Consider the following 27,938-nt stretch of genomic DNA (forward strand, 5'->3'; position numbering starts at 1 on the left):
CATTACTGTGACCGATATCATCAGATAAACGAGTGTATATATTACTCATCTTCCTCCTAACTAGAAGTTTCCTTGAACTCTTAACAACTTTGTTCAAATGAATACAGTCTCTACAATATCAATTCCGTTTACCTAGAAGTGCGGACCACGCTGATAAAAATTTCCTCTTTAGGGCCCTGCAGACTCCCTTAAGACTAGAGTTAATCCACAAGGCTTTTAGTACGCACTGAGTGATCACTGAATTATGACCACCTACCAAATACTTCGTAGGTCCTCCTTTTGACCTCAGTACAACAGCTATCCGACATGGCATTGATTCAACAAGATGTTGGAAGCGTTCGGGAGGTTTGGCCAACCAAGCTGTGTGTAATGCGATCAGCATTGCAGGTATGGAGGTAATCGATGTATCCTGATATGCTTTTCCATAGTGTCCCACAAGTGCTCTATGGGATTGATATCGAGGGAGTTCGGAGGCCAATGAATATAGTATGTATATATAGTATTTGGTACGTTCGGGGTCTAACGGTTCCTGGGATTTCTCTCATCTCCGCGTATGTACTCTGTATCGGTCAAGCCAGAGATTTAAAAGTGTGTGGGATATGTACTATGTAGTACCCATTGTGCATCCGGCCTGTTAGTCGCCGGGCCCCTAGTGGGGGGCCGACGTTACCAATACCAGCCACGGGGAGGCCGGCTGGGTGTAACCAGTGATTGAATCAGTACTCTGGCAGGTCCTGCCACCTACTTTACTGGGATTTCAGTGGTCAGGACCAAAATAAATAAAATAAAAATTAGAAAAATAAATAGTCGCGAGGATGTTTTATTACGAATTTGGGTTTTTGCTTTAGGAGCACTGTTTGGGGTTTTACGCTGAAGGTTTTGATAAAGCTTAATTGGGTCGGGCAAGAATTTTGATGTAGGGCTAATCGCTGTGTGAGATGACAGATTTGGGTGGGGAGGCAAAAGGCTGGGGGGTGAAATAGGAAGCAGAGGGGTCGATAGGGAAGGTGATCCCCCGTTTTTCAGTGGGGCATGCCCATGCCTCACCAGAGGGAAATAGGGTTGGCAAGGGGGAAGGGAGCGTGTGTATCTCTCTCCCCACCAGGGATTAGTGTTTTAAAGAAATCTCGCAGGGGCGAGATTTGAGAGCCAGATGGCAGTCTAGTTCTGATGTCATTCCAGTTTTCATCATTTTCAGGAACTTCGTTGTGACGCGTTTGTATCAAGTCAGAGATGGTCGGCCACAGGATTCTTCCTTTGGTCTCTCCCAGGAGGAGTAGCCCTGCGCAGATCTCTTGAATTTCAAATGGCGTGTCTATTTCTTCATGCTGAGATTTTATTCTTTTGCTCTTGCTTTGACTCTTCTGTGTCTCTCCTTAATTTTTACTTCGTCCATGACATTTGGTTTGTGATATATATTGGGTGTTATTGTCCTCCCGAGGATCAGGTTGCATTGCGATAATTGTTTTCCGTCTTGTGAATAATTGTATTGCGAAGTTGGTTAGTGCTGCGTACTCTTCCTGAGTGTCCAATAGTCGCGACTCTTGGTGGATTGGGTTATACTAAATTCTTTCAATAAGACTTGCTCTTATATCTTCATAGTTGTCGCAGTCATGCATGACGTGACTCCAAGTCTCTGGTTCTCCACATGGACAATTCCTGTCTTCTATTATGCCTATTGTATTTAGTTTATCTCTGAACGGGCCGTGGCCTGTTAATAAGTAGGTAGTGTTGAGGCCCGGGTATATCCATGCTGGTGCTTTTGGGTACATTTTTGTTACAAGGGGAAGAAATTTTCTGGTTATTGCTCCTTTGGTGGTTTCATTCCACCTTGTCTGCCAAATGTGAGTTAGGTGTGCATCAATTCTTTTTTGTTCCTGCTTCCAATCATTGGTAACATTGGGGGTTAAGCCGTTAGTTGTGACTGGTATTGCCTTTTTGTAATAATACATTAATCCAGTTCGTACTACCTCTAAGTCAAGGGGCAGTGCACCAGCAATGACCTGAAGCGCTGCCGTACTAGTTGTATTGCTTGCCCTAGTGATGGTTAGTAGCATGTTCCTTTGTATTGTTTCTAATATTTTCCTATTTGTTGCTGTGTTGGTCTTCGTCATCCATACAGGTAAGCTGTAGATAATTGCTGGTATAAATAAGGCTTTATATTATAAGGAGAGGGTCCTCTTGTTTAGTCCCCAGTCCATGTGGGAAGTCAGAACTGTGTTCCTCAAACCATTCCTGAACAAGTGCCCGATGGCTCGACGCATTGTCATCTTGGAAGACACCATCGCCATTCGGGGAAATGTGTAACATAGCGGGGTGTACACAGTCAGCAAGCAGTTGACGATAGTGGAGCCCAGTTGGGAGCACCTGGTCTCCACTACGGGAAACGAGAACCCCTGGGGAATCGTCTACAAACTGCCCATGAATAAACTCCCCCGAGAGGAAGTTATTGCTGCCACCATATTGACCCAAGGAGATATGTCCACAACCTGGGAGCAGACCATTTCCAATATCCTGGACATACAACCCGGCTATACAACCGGAGACAACAGAGCAGATCCAACTCTGCTTAGAAAATGAAAGCTATCAAACAGCAACGACAGAACTTCACTTCACCGTGGAGGAGCTCAACAGCGCTGCCACCCTCATTAGGGGAAATAAATTTGCAGCCCGAAATCATCAAAAAGACAGCAGAGTGTGCCCCGAACCTGTTGCTCAACCTATTCAACCTCTGTCTTCACTGTGGCACCTTGCCGACCTCGTGGAAAAAAGCAAACGTCAAACTAATCCTGAAAAATCCGACCAAACCACCACACCTCCCAGAGTCGTACAGACCGATCGCACTTTTCACAGTTGCAAGTAAATTACTCGAACGCCTCCTCTATGGACGAATACAGCAATATTATGACAGGGCTGGCCTGGCCTCACCCAACTAATTTGGCTTCAGGCGGGGTCGCTCAGCCTTGGACGCCTTAACACACCTACAAGTAAGAAAATGCACCAAGAAGTATTTCCTCGTGATTGCCGTGGACTTTGCTGGGGCGTTCGACTCACTTTGTAGGCCGAGCGTCTTGGCAAGACTTCGGGTTGCTGGGATTCCAGGCAACCTCTACAGCGTCATCAAGAGCTACCTCGCAAACAGATCCATCAGGATTGCTGCTCCCTATGGGACCCTCTCCAAGAATACATTTCACGGCTGTCCACAGGGTTCGGTCCTTGGACCACTACTGTGGAACATAGTAATGGACTCCTTCCTAGTCATAGACGATGAGATAAAATCACAGGCCCCTGCTTACAACCTCTTACTAACAGTGTCAGCGGACTCAAGGGCACAACTGGAGACATTGGCAAACCGGGCTCCGTCCACCCTTCAGGAATGGGCAAAGCAAAATCAACTTAGAATATCCCCTGCAAAGACAAACTCCATTCTGCTCAAGGGGTGCCTCAACCTCAAGCGGCCTCCAAAATCAAGATTGAATAGAAAACAATTAAGTTCTCAAAGCAGCTAAAGAGCCTAGGCATGATTCTAGATCCGAATATATCATTTCAGGACCACCTGAAATACTTGCGCACAAAAGTCAGACGGCACACTGCATTGGTTGCCAGAGTCACTCGCAGAGATTGGGGCCTAGACAAACGGGTGCTACGTCTTTTCTATAAAACCATCTTCATCCCAATAGTCACATATGCATCTGGCGCATGGTATCCCTGTTGTCAATAAACGAATCATTGACTCGATTCACCGATCAATCCTTCTGACCATTACTCGAGCTTGCAGCACAGTGAGCACACATGCCCTGCAAGTCCTTGCTGGTGTCCTTCCACTGGACTTAGAGATCATTCGACTGGGCCTCACGCACCACCTGGACAAGGGTATCCCACAGACATGTTTGGGAATCATCACAGACATCATCAATAGCAAGATTATGTAAAACAAAAAGCTGCATGCTCACCTGCTGCAGGTGTGGCAGGGTAGATGGGCCACCTCGCAAAAAGGCGAAATCACCAGAAAGTTTCTGCCCAACATTGGCCGGGTTTTTCCGAACTTCCCACCCTGGTTTTCCTCGGGCCTACAAGTAACATACCTACTGACAGGATGTGGAGCTCTGAATGCAAAGCTATCCCTACTCGGGATACAGGAAAATCCCACCTGCCTGCGGGGGCTAGAGAGCTGGCAGCACCTCATGCACGATTTCCAGCTCTATGACGACCTCCGTAGTGCATTCATCACCAAAATACAGTATCTACCATACTGCCAGGAGCACCACATCTTGGACACCAGGGAAGAATATCAGGTTTTCTCCAGCTATGTACTGGCCGTGTTCACAAGACGGGGAGCTCTTATCGCATCGAACTGCAACCAACCACTGACACAATAAGGAAATGAACAAACCTCGAAGGCAATCATCCTGCAGAAGACGCCTGGAACACAATGGCGTCCGGTAATCAAGGCACTAAACCCTGAAGTGGACCTAAAGTCGAATCAATGAGAAATGACTCTATAAACAACATTGACGCAAACACTATATGGATGGGAAATGACACAAGAAAGACCCCACAAACGCCGACAAGCAAACCCGGACCTTTTGACTGTAAAGGCGTATGCGGATGTATGTATGCGGATGTACTTGTTTTGGGTGGCACCTAGACGTTTAGTCGAACTCCACCTTGCAAAATCTGTGTTGAGAGAGAGAGAGAGAGAGAAACTGTCTACACTCTACAGCGATCAACACCCTGTCAATCACTGCCCATTTCTAGGCATGAGTAGTTGTGCCTGCTTCTATTATCTAGTGCTGCTGCACCAATTTGTCGTCCAGTGGAAGGAGTGCAATACCAAAGGACAGGAGCTCTCAGGCTGCTCAACCCGAGGGGAAAAAAATAAATAAATAAATAATAAATAAATAAATAATAAAAAAATAAAAAATAAATAAAAGAAATAAATAAAAAAAAATAATAATAGTAATAATAAAAAAAAAGTTAAAATAAAATAAAAATATGTATAGTTAATACCATTATATACATTGAATGTTATTACTAATTTAAGAACACAACAGTTAGTTTCTAAGTTAACAGCTGTTTGACCTATTAAGGTATAAATATAAGTTCATGAACACATCACTCTACTGTCCACTTCTAGAATTAGTAAACAAGGTGCGTCTTCTTTTAAACACCTTGTCAGAAAAGGATTGGAATGCTGCAAAGTTCTTGGCATCTTGAATCAAAATATCGAGGTTGTCAGTCCTAATAGGTTGAGTGCTGTTAAATAGTTCTTGTCTGAAGTCGTCATAAGCCGGGCAGTAAAGCAGAACATGCCTCCAATCTTCTACAGCCCCACAAAAACACAAAGGGTCAGGTTCAAGTCCAAATTTACACAATTTATCCTGTAGTGAACCATGTCCAGTAATTAAATACGACGTTGTCATTGAAGGATAAAACCATCCCATAACTTTCTTATTTACAGCAAATGTTGCATCTTCAATGAACTCCCTGGTAGTGAGTCCTGTTTCACTGGATTGCCATCTGTATTTCCACTTCTCAGTGAATTTTGTCCAAAGTTTAATTTTCTCCTGCCGAATGTCCGTGGCCGGATTACTTGCAATGTCGAGGATTTGAGTTGCCAAACCTTTCTTTAAGTTAGAAATCTTGCCTCGGTATGCCACATAAAAGTCAATCGGAATACAACCTGAGATCACTTGTAAAGCATTGGTTGATGTCGTTCTGCAGCATCTGTGTGTTGCCAATATCATCTTTCTCTGCAATGATAAGAGTTTGGCCTTCATTGTGACGTGAGTAACCCTAGGAAACCATATGGCAGCCGCATATACTACAATTGGCAAAAATATAGCCTTATAATATAATGCCAAAGTTTTGTGCTTTATACCCCATTCAGCTCTTGAGAGCCTAATCACATTGGCAGTAAACTTGTTAATCTTTTCAGCTAAGTTCTTTACGTGGGGGATAAAAGAAAATTTATCATCAATTATGAGACCAAGATATTTATTTTGAGAAACATAAGGAATTTGGACATTGTTGATATGAAGTTTAGGAGGTGTATTATAATCCAATTTATTTTTGAAGATCATCATTTTAGTTTTCGTCTCAGAAATTTTTAATTTGTTTATTCTAGACCATTCCAGCAAATCATCCAGGATTTCTTTCCCATGTGTTTCTAGCATAAGTCTTGACCTGCCTGGTATGCACAGCGCTAACGGGAACCACCCCATAAACGATCAGGCTTCGGTCCGATCTCTCCTGGAAACGGACTAGGACCACCAGCAGCTCCGCTGCCAAATGCTGTATGGCGAGCTGAATGGGGTACCCTAATTCTATTCATCTTAAATTCCCTATCCCCGGCAGGAGGGAGAGGAGACATGCTCTGTTTCCTCTCTCCCCTGCCGACCCATCTCTTCGCCTGGTGAGGCATGGGCCTGCCTCACTGACCACCTGGGGTCGTCTTCTCTATCGTCCCCAGGCTTCTGCCTTTCACCCCCCCAGTCTTCAGCCTCCCCCACTCTACCTGTATACCTTATCCATGGCAGGGGGAGATAACTCTTCTTCGTCTCCCCCACCTGCCATCCAAACTTTCCTCTGGTGTGGCATGGGCATGCCACACTGCCTAGCAGGAGTCATCTCCTCTATCGACCCCTTACTTCTACTTCTACCCCCCCCCCCCAAGTCATCAGCCTTCCCCTCCCTCCCACTAGTATCTTTCATCTAACGTATAGCCCACACGTCTAAATTTAATAACAACAAAATTCTGCCCGACCTATTAGGCCTTTTAACACATCTCTCTAGCGTTCAACCCCAACCAGCGATTTGCTAACAGCAATCTTACCAGGCACTTTAGAGGGGACCTGGTTGAGTTTTATAAGGTTCTAAGAGGGCTTAGTAAAATGAATGAAGGTGGAATTTTCACTGTTATGAAGAATTCCAGAACTAGGGGCTATAAATTCAAATGGGAGAAGAGGTTTAAACTAGATTGTAGGAAGTTTCCTTTTAGCCAATGAGTTGTTGATTGCTGGAACAAGTTGTCTTTGATTTTTAAGATATAAACCTTTCAGTGGCATAGTTAGAATGTTTGGGTATGGAAAGACTAATTATATAATTAGCCTTTGCATACGGGTCCAAATTAGTTAATTATCGAAGTCCCCCCCTTCCCTTTATTTTTATTAACACGAAACGCCAATGTACTGTAATTCGGTAAAAATATTATTTATAATGTACATTTTACGTAACATTCAACAAGTCTAAACTATTTAAAAAAAACTGTTAAAAAGTTGATATATCAAAAGAAGCAATTTAATTATCTACAACGTTATAATTAGCTAAATTTATAAATTTGGTTCTTGTTTGAAAAATTCATCTTATTTGCTTTCATGCTTGCAAATTCACCACTTTGGAGATTGGTCCATTCTGGAGATTTTTTTTGTTAAGTAGCTAGTACTCGCTGATCATTTAATTTGGTTTGCCCAATAGAATTTCTTTTTTAGACTTTTATTATTTCTGATTCACTAAATGACTTTTCTACACTTAGTATAAACGTAAGCAATAACGCCGACCGGGCTAGCCGGGTGGGTAAAGTGCCTGCCTGGCAACCCAAAGGTCGCGGGTTCGATTCCCGCCTCGGGCTTTGATCAAAGTACTGCAAAAACCTTGGGAGGTGCATTATGGCCACAGAAGCCTATGCGCTACCAATAAAAAAAAAAAAGGAAGAAATAATGTATGGGGGCTGGTACCATTATATAATTATTGATGTAATTTTCTTTCTGTAATATTTATTAAAAAAAATTATCGGGAGAGACCTGTGTCTTAATGAACCCCTTACGTTTTGCTAATTCTTGCACTGTGTTACGTACGTCTCCTTCCAGCAGAAAGCGAGCATTGGTATGATAGCTTTCACTCAGTCTGCTGTGAGCCACTGCAGCGTGGGGCTATTTCAGGCGTTTTGTTTCTAATCACTCAATGTTCGAGTTTTTGTTCGTGGCTATTTCAAAGTGGAATATTGCGTAATTTTGCTTTTTAATTTTAATACTGCTGCCCCTTTGTGTTAATGATGGCGTCTACAGGCAAAATAAACCGCAATGTGTTGTTAATAGAAGACAAGATAACAATTATTAATAGATTGGAAAAAGCCGAAACCGGTGTAACTCTTGCTAAGATTTTTAACGTTGGTAAAGCAATCATATCTGACATAAAGAGCAGAAAAAAAAATGAAATTTTGAAGTTTACTTCAAAGTTCCACAATGAACATGGTTCTAAAAAAAAGGAAAACTATGAAAAAAGCTAGTGACGAGAAATTAGAAGACGCGCTGTTTATTTATGGTTTCTACAAAAGAGAAGTCAAGGCGAACCTATTTCTGGACTTCTGTTATGCGAAAATGCGTTACAATTGAATCAAAATTTTAAAAAGCCATTTTTGAATTTAAAGCCAATAGCACAGGATGGTTGAAAATTTTCATACCTCGCCACGGTAAAAGGGAGCTTGAAATTCAAGGAGAAGCTTTATCAGGTGATGTCCCTGAAGCAGAAGCTTTTAAAGAGTCTTTTCTGAAAATGGCGAAGGAAGAAGGTTTTCCAAGGATGACGTTTACAGTGCAGATGAAACTGGTCTTAATTGGAAGTCACTCCCTCGTAAATCACTTGCATCACGACGCGAAATGGCTGCTCCTCGTTTCAAAGCTAACAAACAGCGTGTTACAGTTATGGTGTGTGCAAATGCAATTGAACAGCATGTTTTACCCTTGTTGGTGATTGGGGAATCCAAGATGCTTTAAAGGTATGAAGTGCCTACCAGAACGACATAAAGGACAGAAAAATGCTTGGATGAATTCCAATTTTTTTGGATTGGTTTAGCCAAGATTTTTTTTTCTAAGTGTGAAGAGGCATCGAGAAAATGAGGGTAAAGCCGGTAAAGTTTTGTTTATTATCAATAATGGCACTGTCCTCTTAAAAAAATGAATTCAATTGGCAAGAACTTCATTGTCAAGTTTTTACCGCCAAATGTTACACCCCTGCTGCAGCCAATGGATCAAGATGTTATAGAAAAACTAAAAAAGATGTACAAAAAACAAGTCTTGTGTCGCTTGCTGCTACCAAACGGAAATGAAGAGAGCGTGGTTGAGTTTTCAAAGACGCTCAACATTAAGGATTGTTGCTACATGGTAGCAGATGCCTGGAGTGTGTTGTCTGAGAAAAATCTGAAAAAGGTATGGCATAATATTGAATCAGTATACTGCCTTCTTCATCTTGGCAAGTTAAAAGTTTTAATAGTATTGCTTTATTTTCCACCTCCCTTAACTAATATCGACCTCCAGTACTTAGAAAGCTCGCTGGAATCTATCTTCCCACTAATTCAATCTGCCGACATAGCAATGGTTTTGGGTGACTTTAACTGTCAACTGGCCAATTTAGGATCTTCTTCTCCATCACTGCAGACTAGGGCTCTCTTTAATATGCTTCACAGCCATGGTCTTGAACAAATTTGCAATTTTCCAACCAGAGAAAATGCCTACCTCGACCTAATATTTTCCTCTACTCATATAGATGTTCACAATGACAACCCTATATTTCACTCGGATCATTCGCCAATTACCTTTGACATCACAGTGACTTCTCATAACTTCAAATGCAGCTCCCGTTCTCCACGATTCAATTTCAGAATGGCTGACTGGCCTCTGCTCAACCTAGCTCTAAGAAACGTAGACAAGCAGCTCGCTGACGCTATGGATGACATCGATGTGCTCACCAGCAACCTGATTAACTGTGTCCATTCAGTTATATCTGACATTGTTCCTCAATCCCATCTTACCACACGCTCTACCTACCCGCACTAGTATAACAGCGAATTAATACATAAAATTAAATCCAAAGAATTTTATAGAAACAAATATAAGCAATCAGGTGACAGCCAATATTACGAAATATTCAGCCAACTCCGCAAAGAAGTGAAAACGCTCATATTAAACTCTTACAATATGTATACAGAGTCAGTTCAGGATAGTCTGCTTACTCACAGAGATATCAAACCATTCTGGAATTTCATGAAGCATAAGAATATAACCAGTAGAAAGTTACAACTCCATAACGCAGATGGAATTCTCTTATCTGACGAATTCAGTATTGCTCAAGAGTTTGCCAAACACTTTTCTAGAATTCAAACAAATGATACATTGAGACCTGCCTCATTTCCTGACTTCACACCTGTTAAAGATGATATCCTCATTAACCTCTTTATCACTGATGAAGATTTAAATTCGGCATTAAAAAGCATGAGAAATGACTATACTAGAGGCCCAGATGACATTCCAGGCTTATTTTGGAAAATGACTGTCACTACATTAAATACCCCTCATACTGCGGATCTTCAACTTGTCTCTCAGGCTGGGGAAGTATCCTAAGCACTTTAAGCAGGTCAATATAGTTCCTATTTTCAAAAAAGGTGATAAAAATGACGTATCTGATTACAGACCCATAACCTTGCAAAACAGCCTGGCTAAACTCTTCGACACAGCAGTACACATACATCTCTTCGAATTCTTCAGGCCTTTCCCAGATATTGACTGGATTTTAATTTCCCAGATATTGACTGGAATTTGTGGGTTGGTCACTCGCACACTAGCAAGGCTTTTGTGGATTTATTGGATGATTGTTTTCTACATCAGCATGTTCGTGAGGCAACAAGAGGGAGCAATACTCTTGATCTGATTATCAGTAGTGATTCTTCATGCATTAAGAATCTGCAGATAAATGAACCACTAGGTGGCAGTGATCACAGTGTGTTGAAGTGGGATTTACTCAAGGAGGTAACTACCATCAGAGGTAAAGGGAAGGGTTTTTGTTTTCGTAAAGGCGATTATGATGGTCTGAGACAGTATTTAAATTCTATACAGTGGGACCAACTGATGATGTTACCAACAGCAAACTCAAAATGGGAAGCATTCAAGGAACTAATCTTGGAGGCTACCAGGCTTTACATACCAACTAAGAAATATTGTTCAAGGTTTAGGCCTAAATGGTTGTCAGATGAACTAATGAGACATGTGGCAGAGAAGAAAAATGCATGGGATACATACAAATTAATGGGTGACATGGAAGCCTATGATAGATATAAGTTGGTCTGTAACCAAGTCACAAAGGTGATTAGGCAGGCAAAGGCAGACTACGAAAAATCCTTGGCAAAGGATGCAAAGAAAAACAGAAAAGAGTTCTTTACATATTTGAACTCGAGAAGGAAAGGAATGAATCAGATTGGTCCACTGGATATTGATGGTTCAACAGTTGAGGATCCTGCCCAGATGGCTAACAATCTAAACGAGTATTTTGCATCTACATTCACACATGAGGAGTTATTCAGGAAGGAGAATGATGTAGGTAAAGTAAACATGGGCAGTGAGCTGGATGATTTTGTAATAACTGAGAGGAAAGTGGAGGAGAGATTGTTGAGGATAAACATAAAAAAGGCACCTGGGGTGGATGGGATCTATCCAGTTATATTAAAGGAGGCAGCAAAGGAAGTATGCAAACCCCTAGCCATAATTATGAGAGCTTCTTTGGACTCAGGGGAGGTACCCATAGACTGGAGATGTGCAAATGTAACCCCAATTCACAAAGGAGGATCAAAGGCTGACACAACTAATTATAGACCTGTTAGTTTAACTTCTGTTCCAGGTAAATTAATGGAGGCACTGGTTAAAGAAGCACTGCAGGATCATCTAGACAAGAATTCAGTTATAGCTCAGACGCAGCATGGTTTTGTTAAGGGTAGGTCTTGCCTGACCAATTTGATTGGATACTATGATGTAGTCACAAAAGAACTGGATGCAAGGAATAACTTTGATATTATATATTTGGATCTTAGAAAGGCTTTTGATACTGTTGCACATGGAAGACTGCTGCACAAATTGGAGCAGAGTGGTATTGGAGGCAAATTGCTGCTATGGATAAGGGGATGGTTGAGTGGCAGAAGACAGAGAGTGGTAATCAATGGACACTGCTCAACGTGGACTAATGTTATTAGTGGAGTTCCTCAAGGTTCAGTGTTGGGTCCGTTGTTGTTTTCGGTGTTTATGAATGATATTGATGATGGTATATCAAGTTTAATGTCCAAGTTTGCAGATGATACAAAGGTTGGCAGGGTCGTTAAGGACACTACTGATGCTATGCTGCTGCAACAGGATCTGGAAAGGTTGAACAGATGGGCTGAGAGGTGGCAAATGAAGTTTAACATTGACAAATGTAAAGTACTACATATGGGAAACAGTAACCCCCGAGCAACGTATCAACTCTGTGGTACTACACTGACAGTGGTGGAGAATGAAAAGGACCTGGGGGTAATTGTGCAGGCAGATATGAAGTTCTCTGAGCAGTGCAGACGGGCTGCAAGAGTAGCTCATGGTGTCTTGTCAATGATATACAGGAATTTTTCTAGCAGGGATAAGGATGTGATTATTCCCTTGTATAAGGCAATGGTCAGGCCACACCTTGAGTACTGTATACAGGTCTGGAGGCCTCATTTCAGGAAGGATGTAGAGCTGCTGGAACGGGTACAGAGAAGGGCAACAAGATTAGTGAATGGAACAAAGGGTTGCTCTTACGAAGAAAGGCTTAAGTTTTGCAAATTACAGAGTCTGGAGACTAGGCACCGGCGAGGTGATCTGATAGAGGTGTATAAGGCTTTGAATGGTTTGAGCATGCTCAATGCCAATGGGATTCTTCATCTTGCTCAGAATAATCACCTCAGAGGGCATAAATTCAAATTGCGGAAGGACGGATGTCGGATAGATGTGCGGAAATTTGCCTTTGGCCAGCGGGTGGTTGGTTGGTGGAACCGACTTCCATCACTTGTTGTTGAAGTTGATAGCCTAAACAAATTTAAAGCTCAACTGGACAGGTATTTCGAACGAACGGAGGGGTGAAATGGGAGTGGGTTTTTTTTTTTTTTTTTTTTTTTTTTGGCTGATGCTGAATAAGCTTGCTTTCTTGCATCATATGCCTCTACTAATGCTAATGCTAATGCTAATGCTAATGCTTTCATCGATCAGAATCAACATGGTTTCTGCAGTGGCAAGTCAGTAGTCACAAATTTACTTCCTTTCTGGCAATACACCTCTGAAGCTCTTGATAACCACCTACAAGTTGATGCAGTCTACACAGACATATCTAAGGCATTTGATAAAGTCCCGCACGAACAACTTCTGAAAAAACTTAAGCTATATGGTATCCGTGACCCTTTGCTCTCATGGCTACGCAGCTATATTACGCATCGTTTTCCTTGAGCGTTATCATCGATCAAGTGAACTCAGACTGTTTTATACCACTAAGCGGAGTACCACAAGGCTCTCCCTTAGGGCCTTTTCTCTTCATTGTTTTCGTAAATGATCTTCCTTCTTTCATCTACACCTCCAATGTTCAAGTTGCTCTCTATGCAGATGATCTTAAGATCTACTCAGCAGTGAAGGAGATTACCGATTCTCAACAGCTTCAATGTGCTCTCAATAAATTCTCTCTGTGGCTATCTCTGAATGGCTTGTCTGCTAACCCCTCGAAGTGCAAAGTAATCACTTTCTCATCTTGCAGATCTCCACAACTAATGAATACGGAGTACACTGTTAACTCTGTGATCATCGAAAGGTGTGACCAAGTTAACGACTTGGGGATTCTCTTTTCCAGCAGTGCTAAATTCGATGCCCATGTTCTTAAAATCACCAGCAAAGCATTCAAAACACTGGGATTCATCAAACGGAACACATACAAGTTCAAAAACTACAGATATGCGGTTATCCTATATAAAACTATTGTTCTGCCAATCCTTGAATTCAGTTCACCCATCTGGAATCCTCACACAAAGACTTTAACTAACAAAATTGAAGCAGTCCAAAAAAATTTTGTCTGTTACCTTACGTACCGCAATCCTCTATTCTATCACTCAGTGTATTATGAATCGCTGTGTGATTACTTTCATCTGAGGCCTCTGTGCACTAGAAGAGTTACTGCTGACATCGCCCTTCTAGCCAAAGTAATCACTGGAATTTATGAAGCATCTGATATCCTGAGTAAAATAAACTTCAATGCTCCCTGTAGACAAGTCAGGAACCTTACACCGTTTCGCCTTGACTCTGCCAACACGGACTTTATGAAGTTCAGTCCACTGAACAGAATCAGCAAATCAGCAAATGACTCTCTCGTTGACTTCTTTGACAACTCCCAATCACTGATGAACTCCATCCACAAGTTTGCCTCTTCTCTTAAACTGCAAAGTGACTAGCTCACATCTAATTATTGTAGCTTATTATTTGTTATATTATTTTTCTATTCTCTAACGGATTAATTATTACTTGTTTTACCGTTAACTTAACTTAATACAATCCTCTTTTGTACCTATGCTTTTATTGTTTGAATCTATATCAATGTTTATCGTCCTGTTGGATTTCATATTATTGTTATTATGTTTATTGATCTGATCTCAGATACACTGTTAATGGTTACCTGTTGTGTATCTTGCTATTAATAAAATAAAATAAAAAAAAATAAAATAAAAATAAACTTTGGGGTGCTACCGAAGAGACGGTCATATATGTGCAAGATTTGAATGAAGACGTAGGTGAGATTGTAACTTTATTCCAAGGGATTGCCGGGTTTTCCGAGTGTGGGCAAGATGTTGCAGAGGCATGGTTGAACAACGATGTTGATGATCCTGGTTATCCATATTTTAACCGAAGAAGAAATTGTTGCATTAGTCCAGGATGAAGAACGTGCTAACTTTAACCAAGGTGATTCTGATGACGAAGAAGAGGGAGCGGGCTCGCTAGAAACTGGAATGTCATGGTGCGAGCAACTGTCTGAATGCAGTTCTACGGAGAGATTGCTATTAAAGAGGATGAGAGACCTCTCCACAAAAAAAAAAAAAAAAAAAAACTCGCATGGTTAAAAGAAAAATTCAAGATTACATATTTTAAAAAATAAACCTTCCCAAGATCCATTATACTATTTTTTTGTGTGTGCAATTACTTGTGTTTCTTTATTTCTGTTTATGTAAAAAAAAAGTGTGATTTATAGTTGAAACCATGTAAAACAATTAGGTAAGTTCAAAATAAATATAATATACATTGTTTCTTCAAAACGTTTTGGTACGTCTAATTATACTTTGTTTCGTATAAACTGGGTATTCTCATTTAGTTTCATTATCCGAACCAACCCTGGTCCCAATTAGTTCGGATAATCGACGTTCTACTGTATTACATTAGGGTCACCCGGTAAGTTATTACTAGGTCTGACGTAGCCGAGTGGTCAGGAGCGCGAGTGCAGTAGCACACGCCCTTTGAGTGGACTGAAGTTCAAGCCCGTGACTGCTAAATACGATTAACATTTGTATTGATTGATTTATCGTAAACTCCACTGACCTGGTGGTCGTGAAGGAGTATAAACAAGAACATATACCCATGTGTATTGTGTCTGTAAATTGCGTGTGTTGTCCGATCGATTTGGCTGTTTTTCTGAACGAAAAACCTTGCTAGCTACGCCTGAGACCGACTAACTCAGCCACGTAGTGAAAAAAGTCCATAAAAGTTCCTCGTGTGATCGACGGGATTCGAACCCGGGACTTTTCCACTCGGTGTGAGGAGGACGGTGACGATACCATTGTGCTACACGCGCAGACTGAAGGAAGTGCATGTAGTAATAAATGGTTTGTTCAACAAATTTTCGAATACATGCGCTAATTAATTAAATCAACTTTGACTGATTTACATATACAGTCGAGCCAACGTTTCGTGGAAGAAAGTACTGAGCAGACTGTGGGCGCATTCGTGCAGAGTGAAAAAGAAAAAGGCGCGAAATTTCGTCATTGGGAATGAAGATTTTATGAACGCAACTACGTATATCAAACTATATTCGCAGAGAAGCCGAGAAGATTGCAATTTTTATTTAAAGATAATGACGAAAATTAACGGTGTCTAATTCTGTTTTGCAAGAGTTATTTTAATTTTGTTTTTGTTTTAATAAGTTATTTGAATTATGATTTTAGTTTCTTTTTTTTTTTTGTAGAATTTGCATTGTTTGAATGTTTCAATAAATTAATGAGAATATTAAAAATCGTTTATTAATTCGACATTCAAAGGTGGTGCACTTGCACCATGCTGCCGCTGCCCAAGAACCAGATATATTGTTCAAGACAGTGAAAAATGTTGGGATTGAGAAAATTTTGGAACGAGTTGAAATAACTGCAAGTATGATATCTTGAAGAGTAGGATTTTTCACCTTTTTTTTTTTTTTTTTTTTTTTGGAATTCGCAATTCGCTGAATATCAGCAGGTTTCCATGCAGAAGCAAAACGCAACTGCAATTAAGAATATAAAAAAATGACAGAAAACAGGAGTTTTGTAACACAGAGTTTAGAAATACCCAGGACCTGGAAACTGCTTTTCATCAAGATTGCTTAGAATTCTTCTGCTGTCTTTCTGTCTGAAGACCAAGGGAATGGAATGCTTGTGTTATGAATGAATATTTGTGATGCCTAGTCCCCTTTCAATATCCTTGGCATGAGATCTGAAGGCTCGACTACCATTTGAACAAGCAGCTATTTTTATTCTGCGATTTTACAAAATACAGCTTATAATTATTAGTAATATGTTTACAACCGTTGAGAGATTTACTATAAAAAAATGAAGCGGGAGATTTGAATATAAGTCAACTCATGAAGGACATTCCAAGGATCATAGTAGGAATAATGGATACTCAAGTTATCAGCAGACTTGTTTTGAGTACAAGTGATGGATGTACAACCTACATTACTGAGAACAACCAGTAATCAGCCAAATTCGGTAAGTTGGAGCGACTTTGTGGTTTTTACCAGCAAATATTACTCCAAAATGCAAATTGCTGCCCTTTGATATCTACAGAATGTGCCATGAAGAAATCATACAGATTGCAGATTTTTTTCCCATCAGATTCCCTATGCAGATTTTTTACCTCTAAAAAATCTAGCGACAAAGATGGGGAAAAACTACGTTTAACATGCTGCTGCTTTGTGACTGTGTTTAATTCAAAAATTTTAAATAAATTTTAATTAATTGTTAAATTAAAATAGGAATAGGCATTTCTTTAACTACGCTTGGAATTAAAATAAGTAAGACGTAATTTATGTATTAGGTACATTAAATATATCATATCTGATCGTATCCTAACACTCTTAGAAAAAGGCTGATTAGGGGTGATATTTTTTGTAAATAAATAAACTGTTATAATAATAATAACAGGTCAGCCGTGGAGACACTGACAATCGCTCGGAAAGAAAGCTTAAGGGGCTTGAGAGACTACATCGAGCAACAGAAGACAACGGTAGATAACCTGGAGATTTACATTCAAAAACAAATTATTTATTAGGGAGGGTAGATGTAATCAATTACCGGTAATTGATTACATCTACCCGTGTGTTTTATGTCCGTAAATTGCGTGTGTTCTCTGGTCGATAGACCAGAGAACACACGCAATTCATGTCGTTTTACTGGACTAAAAACCCAGGTTTCTGGGGAAAAAAAACCTTGATATCTACGCCTGAGACTGACTAACTCAGCCACGGAGTGAAAAAACCCATTAAAGTTCCTCGTGTCATCGACGGGATTCGAACCCGGGCCTTTTCCATCAGGTGTGGGGAGTACGGTGACGATACCGCTGTGCTACCGCGCAGACCAAGATTTACATCCAGAAAACACAGCAGCACTCTACCCGGCCATAAGAAAGATAGACAAGCGCCATACCCATTCAACCTAAGCGAGAGTCCCCTACCGCCAGGCAGAACAAACGAACTTAGAAAGATGGGCAAAGAAGATACTCCATGGCGGACACCTCAATGACCTCCATAGATAAAATGACTTCCAATGCATGGCTCACGAGCAGGACGCTCTTCCCCGAGACTGAAGAATTCCAAAACCAGTTAATTAACACCAGAAAATACATCGCCAATGAGCCAGAAGTGTCAGATGTCATATGTAGACGATGCCACCTGGCCTGAGAAACGATCCAACACATCACCGCAGGATGCAAGATGGTCACTCAGATTGAGTACACTCGTAGACACGCCGACCGGGCTAGCCGGGTGGGTAAAGTGCCTGCTTAGCAACCCAAAGGTCGCGGGTTCTAATCCCGCCTCGGGCTTGAATCAAAGTACTGAAAAACTTTGGGAGGTGCATTATGGCCACAGAAGCCGATGCGCCAACAACTACTAAAAAAAAAAAAAAACTCGTAGACACGACACCAGGTAGCCAGGATAATACATCAGAAGCTAGCGAGGAAATACCAGTTGATCAAAGAAAGAGTACTGTATTGCAAGTATAAACCTCAAGCAGTACTAGAGACTCCAACCCACAGGCTGTATTTGGACCGCTCCATAAAAACGGAAAAGGCAATCCCGCACGACAGACCGGACATAGTCCTTGTGGACAAGGTGGAAAAGTCTACCTACCTGATTGACATAACGGTGCCCAACACTAGCAATGTCCAGAAAACCCATGAGGAAAAAATTAGGAAGAACACGAACCTGAGACATGAGGTCAAGAAGATGTGGCATATGCAAGAGGTAACGACCATCCCGATCATCGACCACCGGTATGGTGCCAAAGACCCTACATAGCAGTCTAGCAGCAAGAGAACACCTACAAGGAACTCCAGAAAGTCGCAATCCTGAACACCTGTAGGATGGTCAGAGAGTTCCTCGACCAAAAAGTAACACCAGACGTTACCACTCTGTGTACTTGGTAGTAGTACTCATGAAGGAGTGGAATCCCCCAATCAGGGAGAAATAATATAAAAGCAACAACAATAATAATAATAATTGAACGTGATCATAAGCTTTTTATAATGTTATGCACGAAAATGGACAAATCTTGGTATTTTTGTTAGAAAATTGCAGTAAACACAAACACACTGAAAATGTCTGTATGACTCCCTTAATACTAAGCATTGTCAAAAATTGAGTTCTATAACTGCAATTGAAAAACATATACAGGGTGTTTCAGTTAAACGTTTCAGAACTTCTAAGAGGGGTAGGGTACATCCTGACAACTCGAAATCATATAGCAATGTGGGGTCGGAAATGCTTTCCTGAAGCGGTGTTGTACACAGAAGCACCATAAAGAAAAGAGACCGTAAGTGAGAAATCGTTTTAATAATACATGAAAGTGTTGTTTTCCGATGAGGCATCCTTCACAAGGGAAGGAATTTTCAACACGCATAACGACCATATCTGGGCGGTCGAGAACCCGCATGCAATACGACGTCGTGCAGCACAGATTCGATTTTCGGTCAATGTATGGGCCGGTATTATGGGAGATCACCTCATCGGACCTTACCTGTTACCGTGTCGTCTAACCGGACCTATCTACTTGATCTTTCTGCAGCAAGTATTGCCACAACTTTTGAGAGATGAACAGATTTCTGCATCGACGCAACAGACAATGTGGTTCCAACACGATGGAGCCCCTGCCCATTATAGCGGAGATGTTCGTAACTACCTGGATGTCACATTTGGTCAACAATGGATCGGACGTGGTGGTCCCGTGCGTTGGCCTGCTCGGTCACCCGACCTATCATGTCTTGATTTTTATTTCTGGGGTCATATGAAATCGCTAGTTTATGACACCCCTGTTGACAATGCTGAGGAGCTGGTTGCAAGAATCGCAGTAGCTGCCGAAGAAATTCGAAATTCGCCTGGAGTATTCCAGAATGTTCGGATGTCCATGCGTCGGAGATGTGAGGCGTGCATTGTAGCCCGTGGAAGAAACTTCGAACACTTACTTTAATCCATGTACCTTTTGCTTCTTTTCATGTATTATTAAAACGATTTCTCACTTACGGTCTCTTTTCTTTTTATGGTGCTTCTGTGTACAACACCGCTTCAGGAAAGCATTTCCGACCCCACATTGCTATATGATTTCGAGTTGTCAGGATGTACCATACCCCTCTTAGAAGTTCTGAAACGTTTAACTGAAACACCCTGTATAAACGCATAAAAGTAACAGGACATGCATTTTAAATGTTTTTTTCTTTTCTAGATGGATCTTTTTAGGAGCCAGGTTATCGTCTGTACTTTGCTGTTTGATGTCTTGGTCATGCTGCATCCAACCCATTCTCAAGGTAGGGAATTCAATAGGCGCACCTTTTCCAGTCTCGGCTGTCTCGGGGAATATAACAGAAGAGACTTCGTTATACTGAACAAAATCTGTGAAGAGTGCTACGAAATATATCGTCAGCCGGATATTTATGGATCATGCAGGTACTCATTTCAACATAGTAATAATTATTTAGAGCAGTAATCATTGCCGTCTATGAAAATTAGAGTGAAAACTGAGTTCACTGGGTGAAATGAAGCACACCCAGTCTTTAATTACAAATGTTTGTTCAACCTTGTCGTTTCAATAATACCTTAACATCTCAGGTACGTTATCATGCAGGGTGTTCCAAAAGCTTTAAGAAAAGTTGAAACTCGGTTTCGGAAGAACTACTGGTCTCAAAGGAATGCGATTTTTACAATACTACTCTAATAATAGAAGCTATGAAATTTTTTTTACGCAATTAAAATTCTATTTATTTCCAAACGGCACTGACGCACAAAGTCACGCCAATGAGTCATATGGATTGCTAATTACAAATCAGCACCTTCAACTGTTCAGTGTATTCACCAGTGAATTCCAGTATTGGCTTAATCCATTAAGCTAAAGCAATTAAAGCCATAAGATGACAGTACATGGTATATGTAAAAGGTTTATATCCTTTGGTCGATTTACCTTCAGAAGATAAAACTTAACTACCTCTCGGACACCGACAAACTCAGCTACACTGCGAAAAGCCGATGAAAGGGGCTCACATCTGGTGAGTATGGACTTGGCACACCCAGGGTCCTGAGCTGGATATCATCATTCATTTCTTTCTTGATGATTCCTTTCTACTTCTGACTCTCTCTCTCTCTCAGGGTAATTCAGAATTTTTTTTTTGCTTGTGCAGCATAAGCCTCAAGGTTCCTTGCACCATATAGCTAATAATAATAATAAAAAAAGATCCTCCTACTGAGAGGATCTTTTTTTATTATTGTTATTTATAGTTGAGTCTTTTTCACACTGAAAAGCCGCGGCCACCGGCGGAAAGAGGTCAATCTTAACAGTGGCAAAGTTGCAAATTCTGAGTCCCACCAAGGGAGCTCACAATTTATTTATAGATGACCCAGAATTTATTATTTCGACACCTTTATTAACCATAGCAGAGCAGCCGTTGAGCTACCTGCAGTGGCGAAACTGGCGGTAGTTTGACTAGTGGATCTTAATCGCTATGCTGTCCGCGAGAGCCCTTTTAGAGATGTTGGCTTAACTCTGTACAATCTTCGCCAGTCTGCGCGGTTAGCACTGTTAACAAATCATATTCTCCCTACCCAGATGTGAAAGGCCCGGATTCGAATCCTGTCAATGACGCGAGGAAATTTTATGGGCTTTTTTCTCTCCGTGGCTGACTTAGTAGGCCTCAGGCGTGGAAGAAAATTCACTAACTCCAAGAAACTAGAGTTTTTCATTGGTAAAACAGGCAACCCGATAAGAAAAACACACGCAATTTACAGACATCATACACACAGATAGATGAGATAATTTCGGGTGGTCCTAATATGATAGGTTTTTTGTATACACAAGACTTGAGGTAACCACATAACGTAGCCAAGTGGTCAGGAGCGAAAGTGCACCAGCAGGCACTCTTTGAGTGGATTGTTTTTCAAGCCTGTTACTACTAAGTATGATTAAAGACTGTATTCCTCATTTTTTGTAAACTCCTATGGTCTGGTGATTGTGCCGGAGTATGAGCAAGAACTAAAAATCAGCTGGTTGCAAATCTGGAATCTCCGAGCGCAGCGGTTGATATTAAGAATCGTTTTACTAAATGATATATATATATATGGGGTGATGGATTGTAGTATATGAGTGTCAGAGTGTCGAGTGCGGTCTTTTAAAGACTGTGTTGTGGTTGTTGTTGTTATTTTGGTTTTTAGGAGCATTAACAACTAAGGCCATATTGCTCAGGGGATATGCGGTGGTCATTCCCTGACCTTTACGCATCCTCCGTATTTGGTGGTCACGGGCTGGAACCCCGGTCTAATCAAGAAGCGTGTGCTCCGCACTGCTGCTGCTCCTGCCCACCTGGCTACGGAGGCGCCCTGTGTTGTGGGGTGTAAATGGTCCACATATTGCCAATGTGATTTTTAGACCAGTGGTGCAAATTTCCTCAAAGCAGAATGCCCCAAAAGTAATGCGTTGAACCATACCACTACCTCTCTCTCTCTCTCTCTCTCTCTCTCTCTCTCTCTCTCTCTCTCTCTCTCTCTCGGCCGACCGGGCAAGCCGAGTGGGTAAAGTACCTGCCCGGCAACCCAAAGGTCGCGGGTTCGATTCCCGCCTCGGGCTTGGATCAAAGTACTGCAAAAACCTTGGGAGGTGCAATATGGCCACAGAAGCCGATGCGCCAACAACTACCAAATCAAAATCAAATCAAAACTCTCTCTCTCTCTCAGGGTAATTCAGAATTTTTTTTTTTAACTGGAGCAGCACAAGTCTCAGGCTTCCTTGCACCATATGGCTGATAATAATAATAATAATAATTAGCTCACGAGCGGGACGCTCTTCCCCGACACTGACGGATTCATGCTCGCCATCCAAGACCAGGTAATCAACACCAGAAACTATAGAAATTACATCGCCAAGGAACCCGGAGTGTCCGATGACACCTGTCGACGATGCCACCTGGCCTCAGAAACGATCCAACACATCACTGCGGGATGCAAGGTGATCACCCAGACTGAGTACACTCATAGACACGACCAGGTAGCCAGGATAATACATCAGAAGCTAGCAAGGAAATACGAGTTGGACGAAGAAAGTGTACCGTACTACAAGTACGAACCCCAGGCAGTACTAGAGACCCCAACCCACAAGCTGTACTGGGACCGCGCCATAATAATGGATAGGACAATCCCGCACAACAGACCGGACATAACCCTTGTGGACAAGAAGGAAAAGGCAACCTAACGACAATTGACATAGCGGTACCCAACACTAGCAACCTGCAAAAAACCCATGGGGAAAAAATCAAGAAGTACACGAACCTAAGACAGGAGATCAAAGAGATGTGGCATATGCAACAAGTAACGACCATCCCGATCATCGTGTCAACCACAGGTATGGTGCCAAAGACCCTACATAACAGCCTAGCAGCAATAGGTCTTCCAGCGAACACCTACAAGGAACTTCGGAAAGTTGCAATCCTGAACACCTGTAGGATAGTTAGAGAGTTCCTCGACCAACAGTAACACCAGACATAACAACAACCACCCTGAGTACCTGGTAGCAATACCCGTCACGAGGTGGAACCCCCAATCAAGGAGAAATAATATAAGAACAAGAACAATAATAATAATAATAATAATTACTTTTGGTGCCTGCAGTTTAGTTAGATGAAAGCATGAGGACTCTGTTTTCCAAATTTAGCGTTTCTACATTACTTCATACAAAATAAAGGAACGGCCAAAATATCAGCTTCAACTCGGAAATTTGCCGAAGTTTGTGCGCATTTGCGGAAGTTTGCCTTTAGCCCGTGGGTAGTTGATTGCTGGAACAGACTTCCATCCGTTGTTGTGGAAGTTCATACATAGCTTAAATAAATTTAAGGTTGAACTAGACAAACATTTGAAGTGACTGGATAGGTGAAATGGGAAGGATTTTTTTTTTTTTTTTTTTGGCTGATGCTGTATAAGCTTGCGTTCTTGCATCATATGCCTCAACTAATGCTAACTCCAAAAAACGATGAATAGCCAGTTCTGTTCAATGTTCGCAAAGACCCACCTAGTGATAGTTTTTCGCTTTGATAAATATTTTAGTAACAAGTGCTGCTTATCATGGATTTTATAAGGATGCTGATGTAACGAATTCCTTCGTGCTTATTCCACTGTCTTACTTGGACCTGATTTACATGGTTAAATCAACGAAACTGTTCGAGCACTGGTTGTTGTTCCATCTGTAGATGAAACAGTCAACTTATCGATGATGGTTGCCACTTCGATAAGCGACCTGTTTCCTGGAACTTCTTAACTAGCATTTTATCATATCCACCCTCTGCATTACCTTATTTGCCCTCTGTATTATCTTATCTTATCTGTCCTCGGGATAATCTCACATGTCTTTCTGAAAGAAAACTTCCGTAAAGCAATCATCACAGACTCCCAATTCTAGCAGTTGGTGGTGGCTGACTGTGCACTGCCTTCTGCGCTACTATAGAAATCAGCAGTTACAGAGAAGTAAAATATATTTTTGTTTTTACTATTGAATCGTATTTATAACCGATACTGTAATTTATGCTTGTCTACAAAAGTTCTCAGATTTTTTACTGCTGATAAGAAATCAGAACTACGTTTTCAAAAAAAAATTTCATTATTTTATTTCATCTTTTACAAATGAAAAAAAAATAAGAAAATATTAATAGAGAGGGTGTTCTGGTTTATTTTGTATTTTTGCAGAGTTTAATAATAGATTAATTTTATATAAAATTACTGAAAAAAGACACATAAAAACAAATATATCGAAGGCTATGTTTTTCTGTCAAGCCTTTGATATTTACAGCATTTTTTTTATTTTTTGGCTCCTCTTTTTCGTATAGATGTCCGCAAATTGGATTTCTTATACGCTAGACTGGTTGAATTTGTTCCTTTTTGACTTCCTTAGGCAGCTAGTTTCACTGGCTGTTCCTCTTTTTACCAAGAAGCAGTGGTACCTTTGTTTCATTTCTTTTATATCCTGATGTAATGTTTCTCCGTGTTCTAAACTACCTAAATTTTTTCAAAAATAGTTGAGATGGGAGTGCAAGTGTACTTTAACACTCGTATTGCAGCCTAGTTTTTTGAACTTCTCCAGAATGCCTCACTTCGTCTCATGACTTGGGTGTTTTTGTTTCCAAAAAAGGTGCATACTACATTTTTAAAGCCAGCCGAAGGGTCTCTTTCACTTTGGTTCATAGATTCTTCAAATACAAAGTTTAGCAGCAGCATGATGATTCGAGGTTCAACAGAAACTCTTGATTTTTATATTTTCGTATGTAGGCGAATTTAACGCAGGCATACCTGAAACAATTTCCTTCTTTATTCATGCTTGGACAAACTTAGTTTCATATGCAGAGGACGTAACAGTACTTTGTTTCGATCTACTAGTGGCTAGTCTTTAATGTTCTATGAACATGGTGACTGTTTTGGTGGCCACACTTTCCTTTTCCAATATTCACTTCGTGCTTGTCTATCTCACTCACGCAGAAAGCAAGCAATTTTGGGAATTTTTTGTTAGGAGAGTAGCAGACCAATAACTTTAAAATCTCCACACACTAGTCAGCCACGATCTCCTTGTATCAATTTTCTCGAAAAGAAGTTTTACATGTTCTTGATTTTCTTTTAAGCAGCTGAATGGCTACAGGAAAGGATGCATACTTGTTTCCATTACGAAGGAGAACTCCTTTGAGGTTTTGTTTCGATGAGGAAATAAATTTCCTCCATTCTGTTGGTTGTTAGAAAATTCCAAAAACGTTGTTGCAATATAACTTTGAGCCTTCTTCGGAAAAAATGGGAAACAAATTATTTTTCACGTTGTCTATACCATGAAAAGACTGTTCTGGTGGTTCTTTCTGAGTAGATTCTTGGATGAGTTCAGTCTTCACCCAAAAAGTGCTGCAGACCTTTTGGGTTGATTTAAGTCTCTCACGAGATCGTCGAGTTCACTTTGTGCAAACAGCTATGGTCCACAGTTGTGAATTTCTTTGCTACAATAGTTTTTATAAGTTGCGTTTACATTGCTCTTCATGCATATTGGTAAAATTGAGATAATAATTTTTATGGGCCTATAGAATATAATTTTTATGGGCCTTTTTCACAGGGGAACATAAAGGGCTTGGTTTCGAATCTTCAGCGATGCGTGCAATTTTTCTGGGCTTTTTTCTCACGATGTGACTGAGTTACTCAGTCTCTGGAGATGATTGCATGGTTTTATTTCTCTAAAATTTGGGGTTTTCGTCCAGCAGACATATAGACATAAACACGAACATATAGCAAGCATATACGCGCAATTTGTAGACATACTATACTGTCAACTCATGGCCTCAGTTGCTTTGGCGCTTAGCATTCACACCAACACCCACCTTTTGTGGGTGTTGGTGCGAAACCTCGTTAGGTTAAGGCAAAGTCTTAATACCTGGAACTTAGTTGCATAAGGTATCGATATTCCACTTCTAATAAAGCAATTCTCATAAGGGAAGGCCATCGCGTTACCACAGTTGCTATAATCACCGTCCTCAGCACACATGGTCGAAAAGACCTAAATCGAATCCTGTCAATGACGCGAGGAATTTTTATGGGCTTTTTTCAAACGTGGCTGAGTTAGTCGGTCTCCCGCGAAGATAGCATGGTCTGTTCTTCTGGAAAGTCGGGTTTCCTTCCAGAAAACAGCAAATCGACCAAGGCGCAATATGGCTAGAGTTGCAGATGCGTCAAAAACCGTGCAACAACCACCTAAGGAAACTATATTGTCCCTTATTACTAATATGGTTCCTTAAAAAAATACTTCTTGCTTGTTCTGTCTATCAACTTATTTTTATGAAAACGAAAACGCCTGTAAATTTAGCTCATTTGTATAAAAAATAGCACAAATAACAAGTTTAAAGAAAAAAAGATATAGAAAAAAGAAAAAAAAAAAAAAAAAGGATATGCCCATATCCAAATTTGTAATTTAACCTTATTGTGCAGGATGAAAATTGCAATATTATTCAGCTTATGTAATAACAATTCAATATATTTTTCGAACATCTCATTTCAACGATTCAATATTTTTTATTGATTAAACATGGTGAAAGAAGACACTGTATATTTTAAACTGCGTGTACTTCATCACTGAAATTCAGTTTAATTTTATTGTATTTTATTTACTTATTTTTTGCGGAGGGGTGGATAATTTTATAATTTAGTATATAAACTTAACTTATTGAAAAGAAAGCTTTACTTCTTAGCCAGTTACTTTTTTGTGTGGATGCTTTAATTATGCTTTTATTTATAATAAAGCTAAACAGTGTTATTTTATGACTTTCACATTAAAATTCATTATTGCTATTTTACTTGCAGATTCAACTGCTTCAGAAACTCTTACTTTACTCAATGCATAGATGTCTTACTTTTACACGAGAAACAAGAGGAACTAAACAAAAAAGCAATAGACTTATCTGGAGACCCGATATAATAATAATAATACCAAATGGATATTTCCATGCAACAGGATAAAACCTGCCAAATTCTCTTCGTAAATAAATTGTGTATTAATTAAAGCCATGATTAAACGGCATGACTATACACCGTTTTACTTAGAAAATAGGCAATAAAAAATGTAATACAGTTGTAATAAAACTGAACTCTGCAACACATCCTGTTCCTTCATTATCTCGGTATGATTTTCTTTTTCATATAATTTCAATTAAATGTGATTCTAGCTAAATTAAAGATCTTCTAATTGCAGTAAAATTAAAGTATAGAATTATTCAAATCCCACTGAGGATGCTTCTCCCATATATACATCAGGAAGTCCTTTAACTTTTTCATACAACAATGTCGCCTCCATTGTAGTTCTTCCCTGCCACCCCTTATTCAAATTACAATTTTTTTCCTTTTTTTTTTTTAATGAAATGCATGATTTGGACATTCAACTTTAAAAAGGCCTTGTTTAAAAGCAGTGGGGTATCATCGTATGGAGCCTTTCACCGGGCTTTGGGATCAGTGGGAGGGACGTAAAAGGAAAAGAGAAAAATGAGAAGGTTGAATAAAACGAATAATGTTGCATCACGGCTAAAGCTTATATTGATACGCAACTAGTGTAAAGTCAAGCTCTGCTCATT

The 27,938-nt window shown here is 40.4% G+C and overlaps 1 long non-coding RNA gene across 1 annotated transcript in view; it reads left to right on the plus strand.

The window, feature by feature from the left end:
• The window catches only part of LOC150077599 (uncharacterized), a 40,326-nt gene extending 13,041 nt beyond the window's left edge, over positions 1-27,285 (plus strand). Inside the window, exons 2-3 of the long non-coding RNA XR_016547681.1 lie at positions 20,045-20,265; positions 27,175-27,285. This is a non-coding gene — a long non-coding RNA (uncharacterized LOC150077599). The remainder of the gene's footprint in view (positions 1-20,044; positions 20,266-27,174) is intronic.
• The last annotated feature ends 653 nt before the right edge of the window (positions 27,286-27,938 follow it).

The sequence above is a fragment of the Mastigoproctus giganteus genome, chromosome 12 (genome assembly GCF_048544385.1).
Source record: "Mastigoproctus giganteus isolate SK-2022 chromosome 12, ASM4854438v1, whole genome shotgun sequence".
NCBI classification, from domain to species: Eukaryota; Metazoa; Arthropoda; class Arachnida; order Uropygi; family Thelyphonidae; genus Mastigoproctus; species Mastigoproctus giganteus.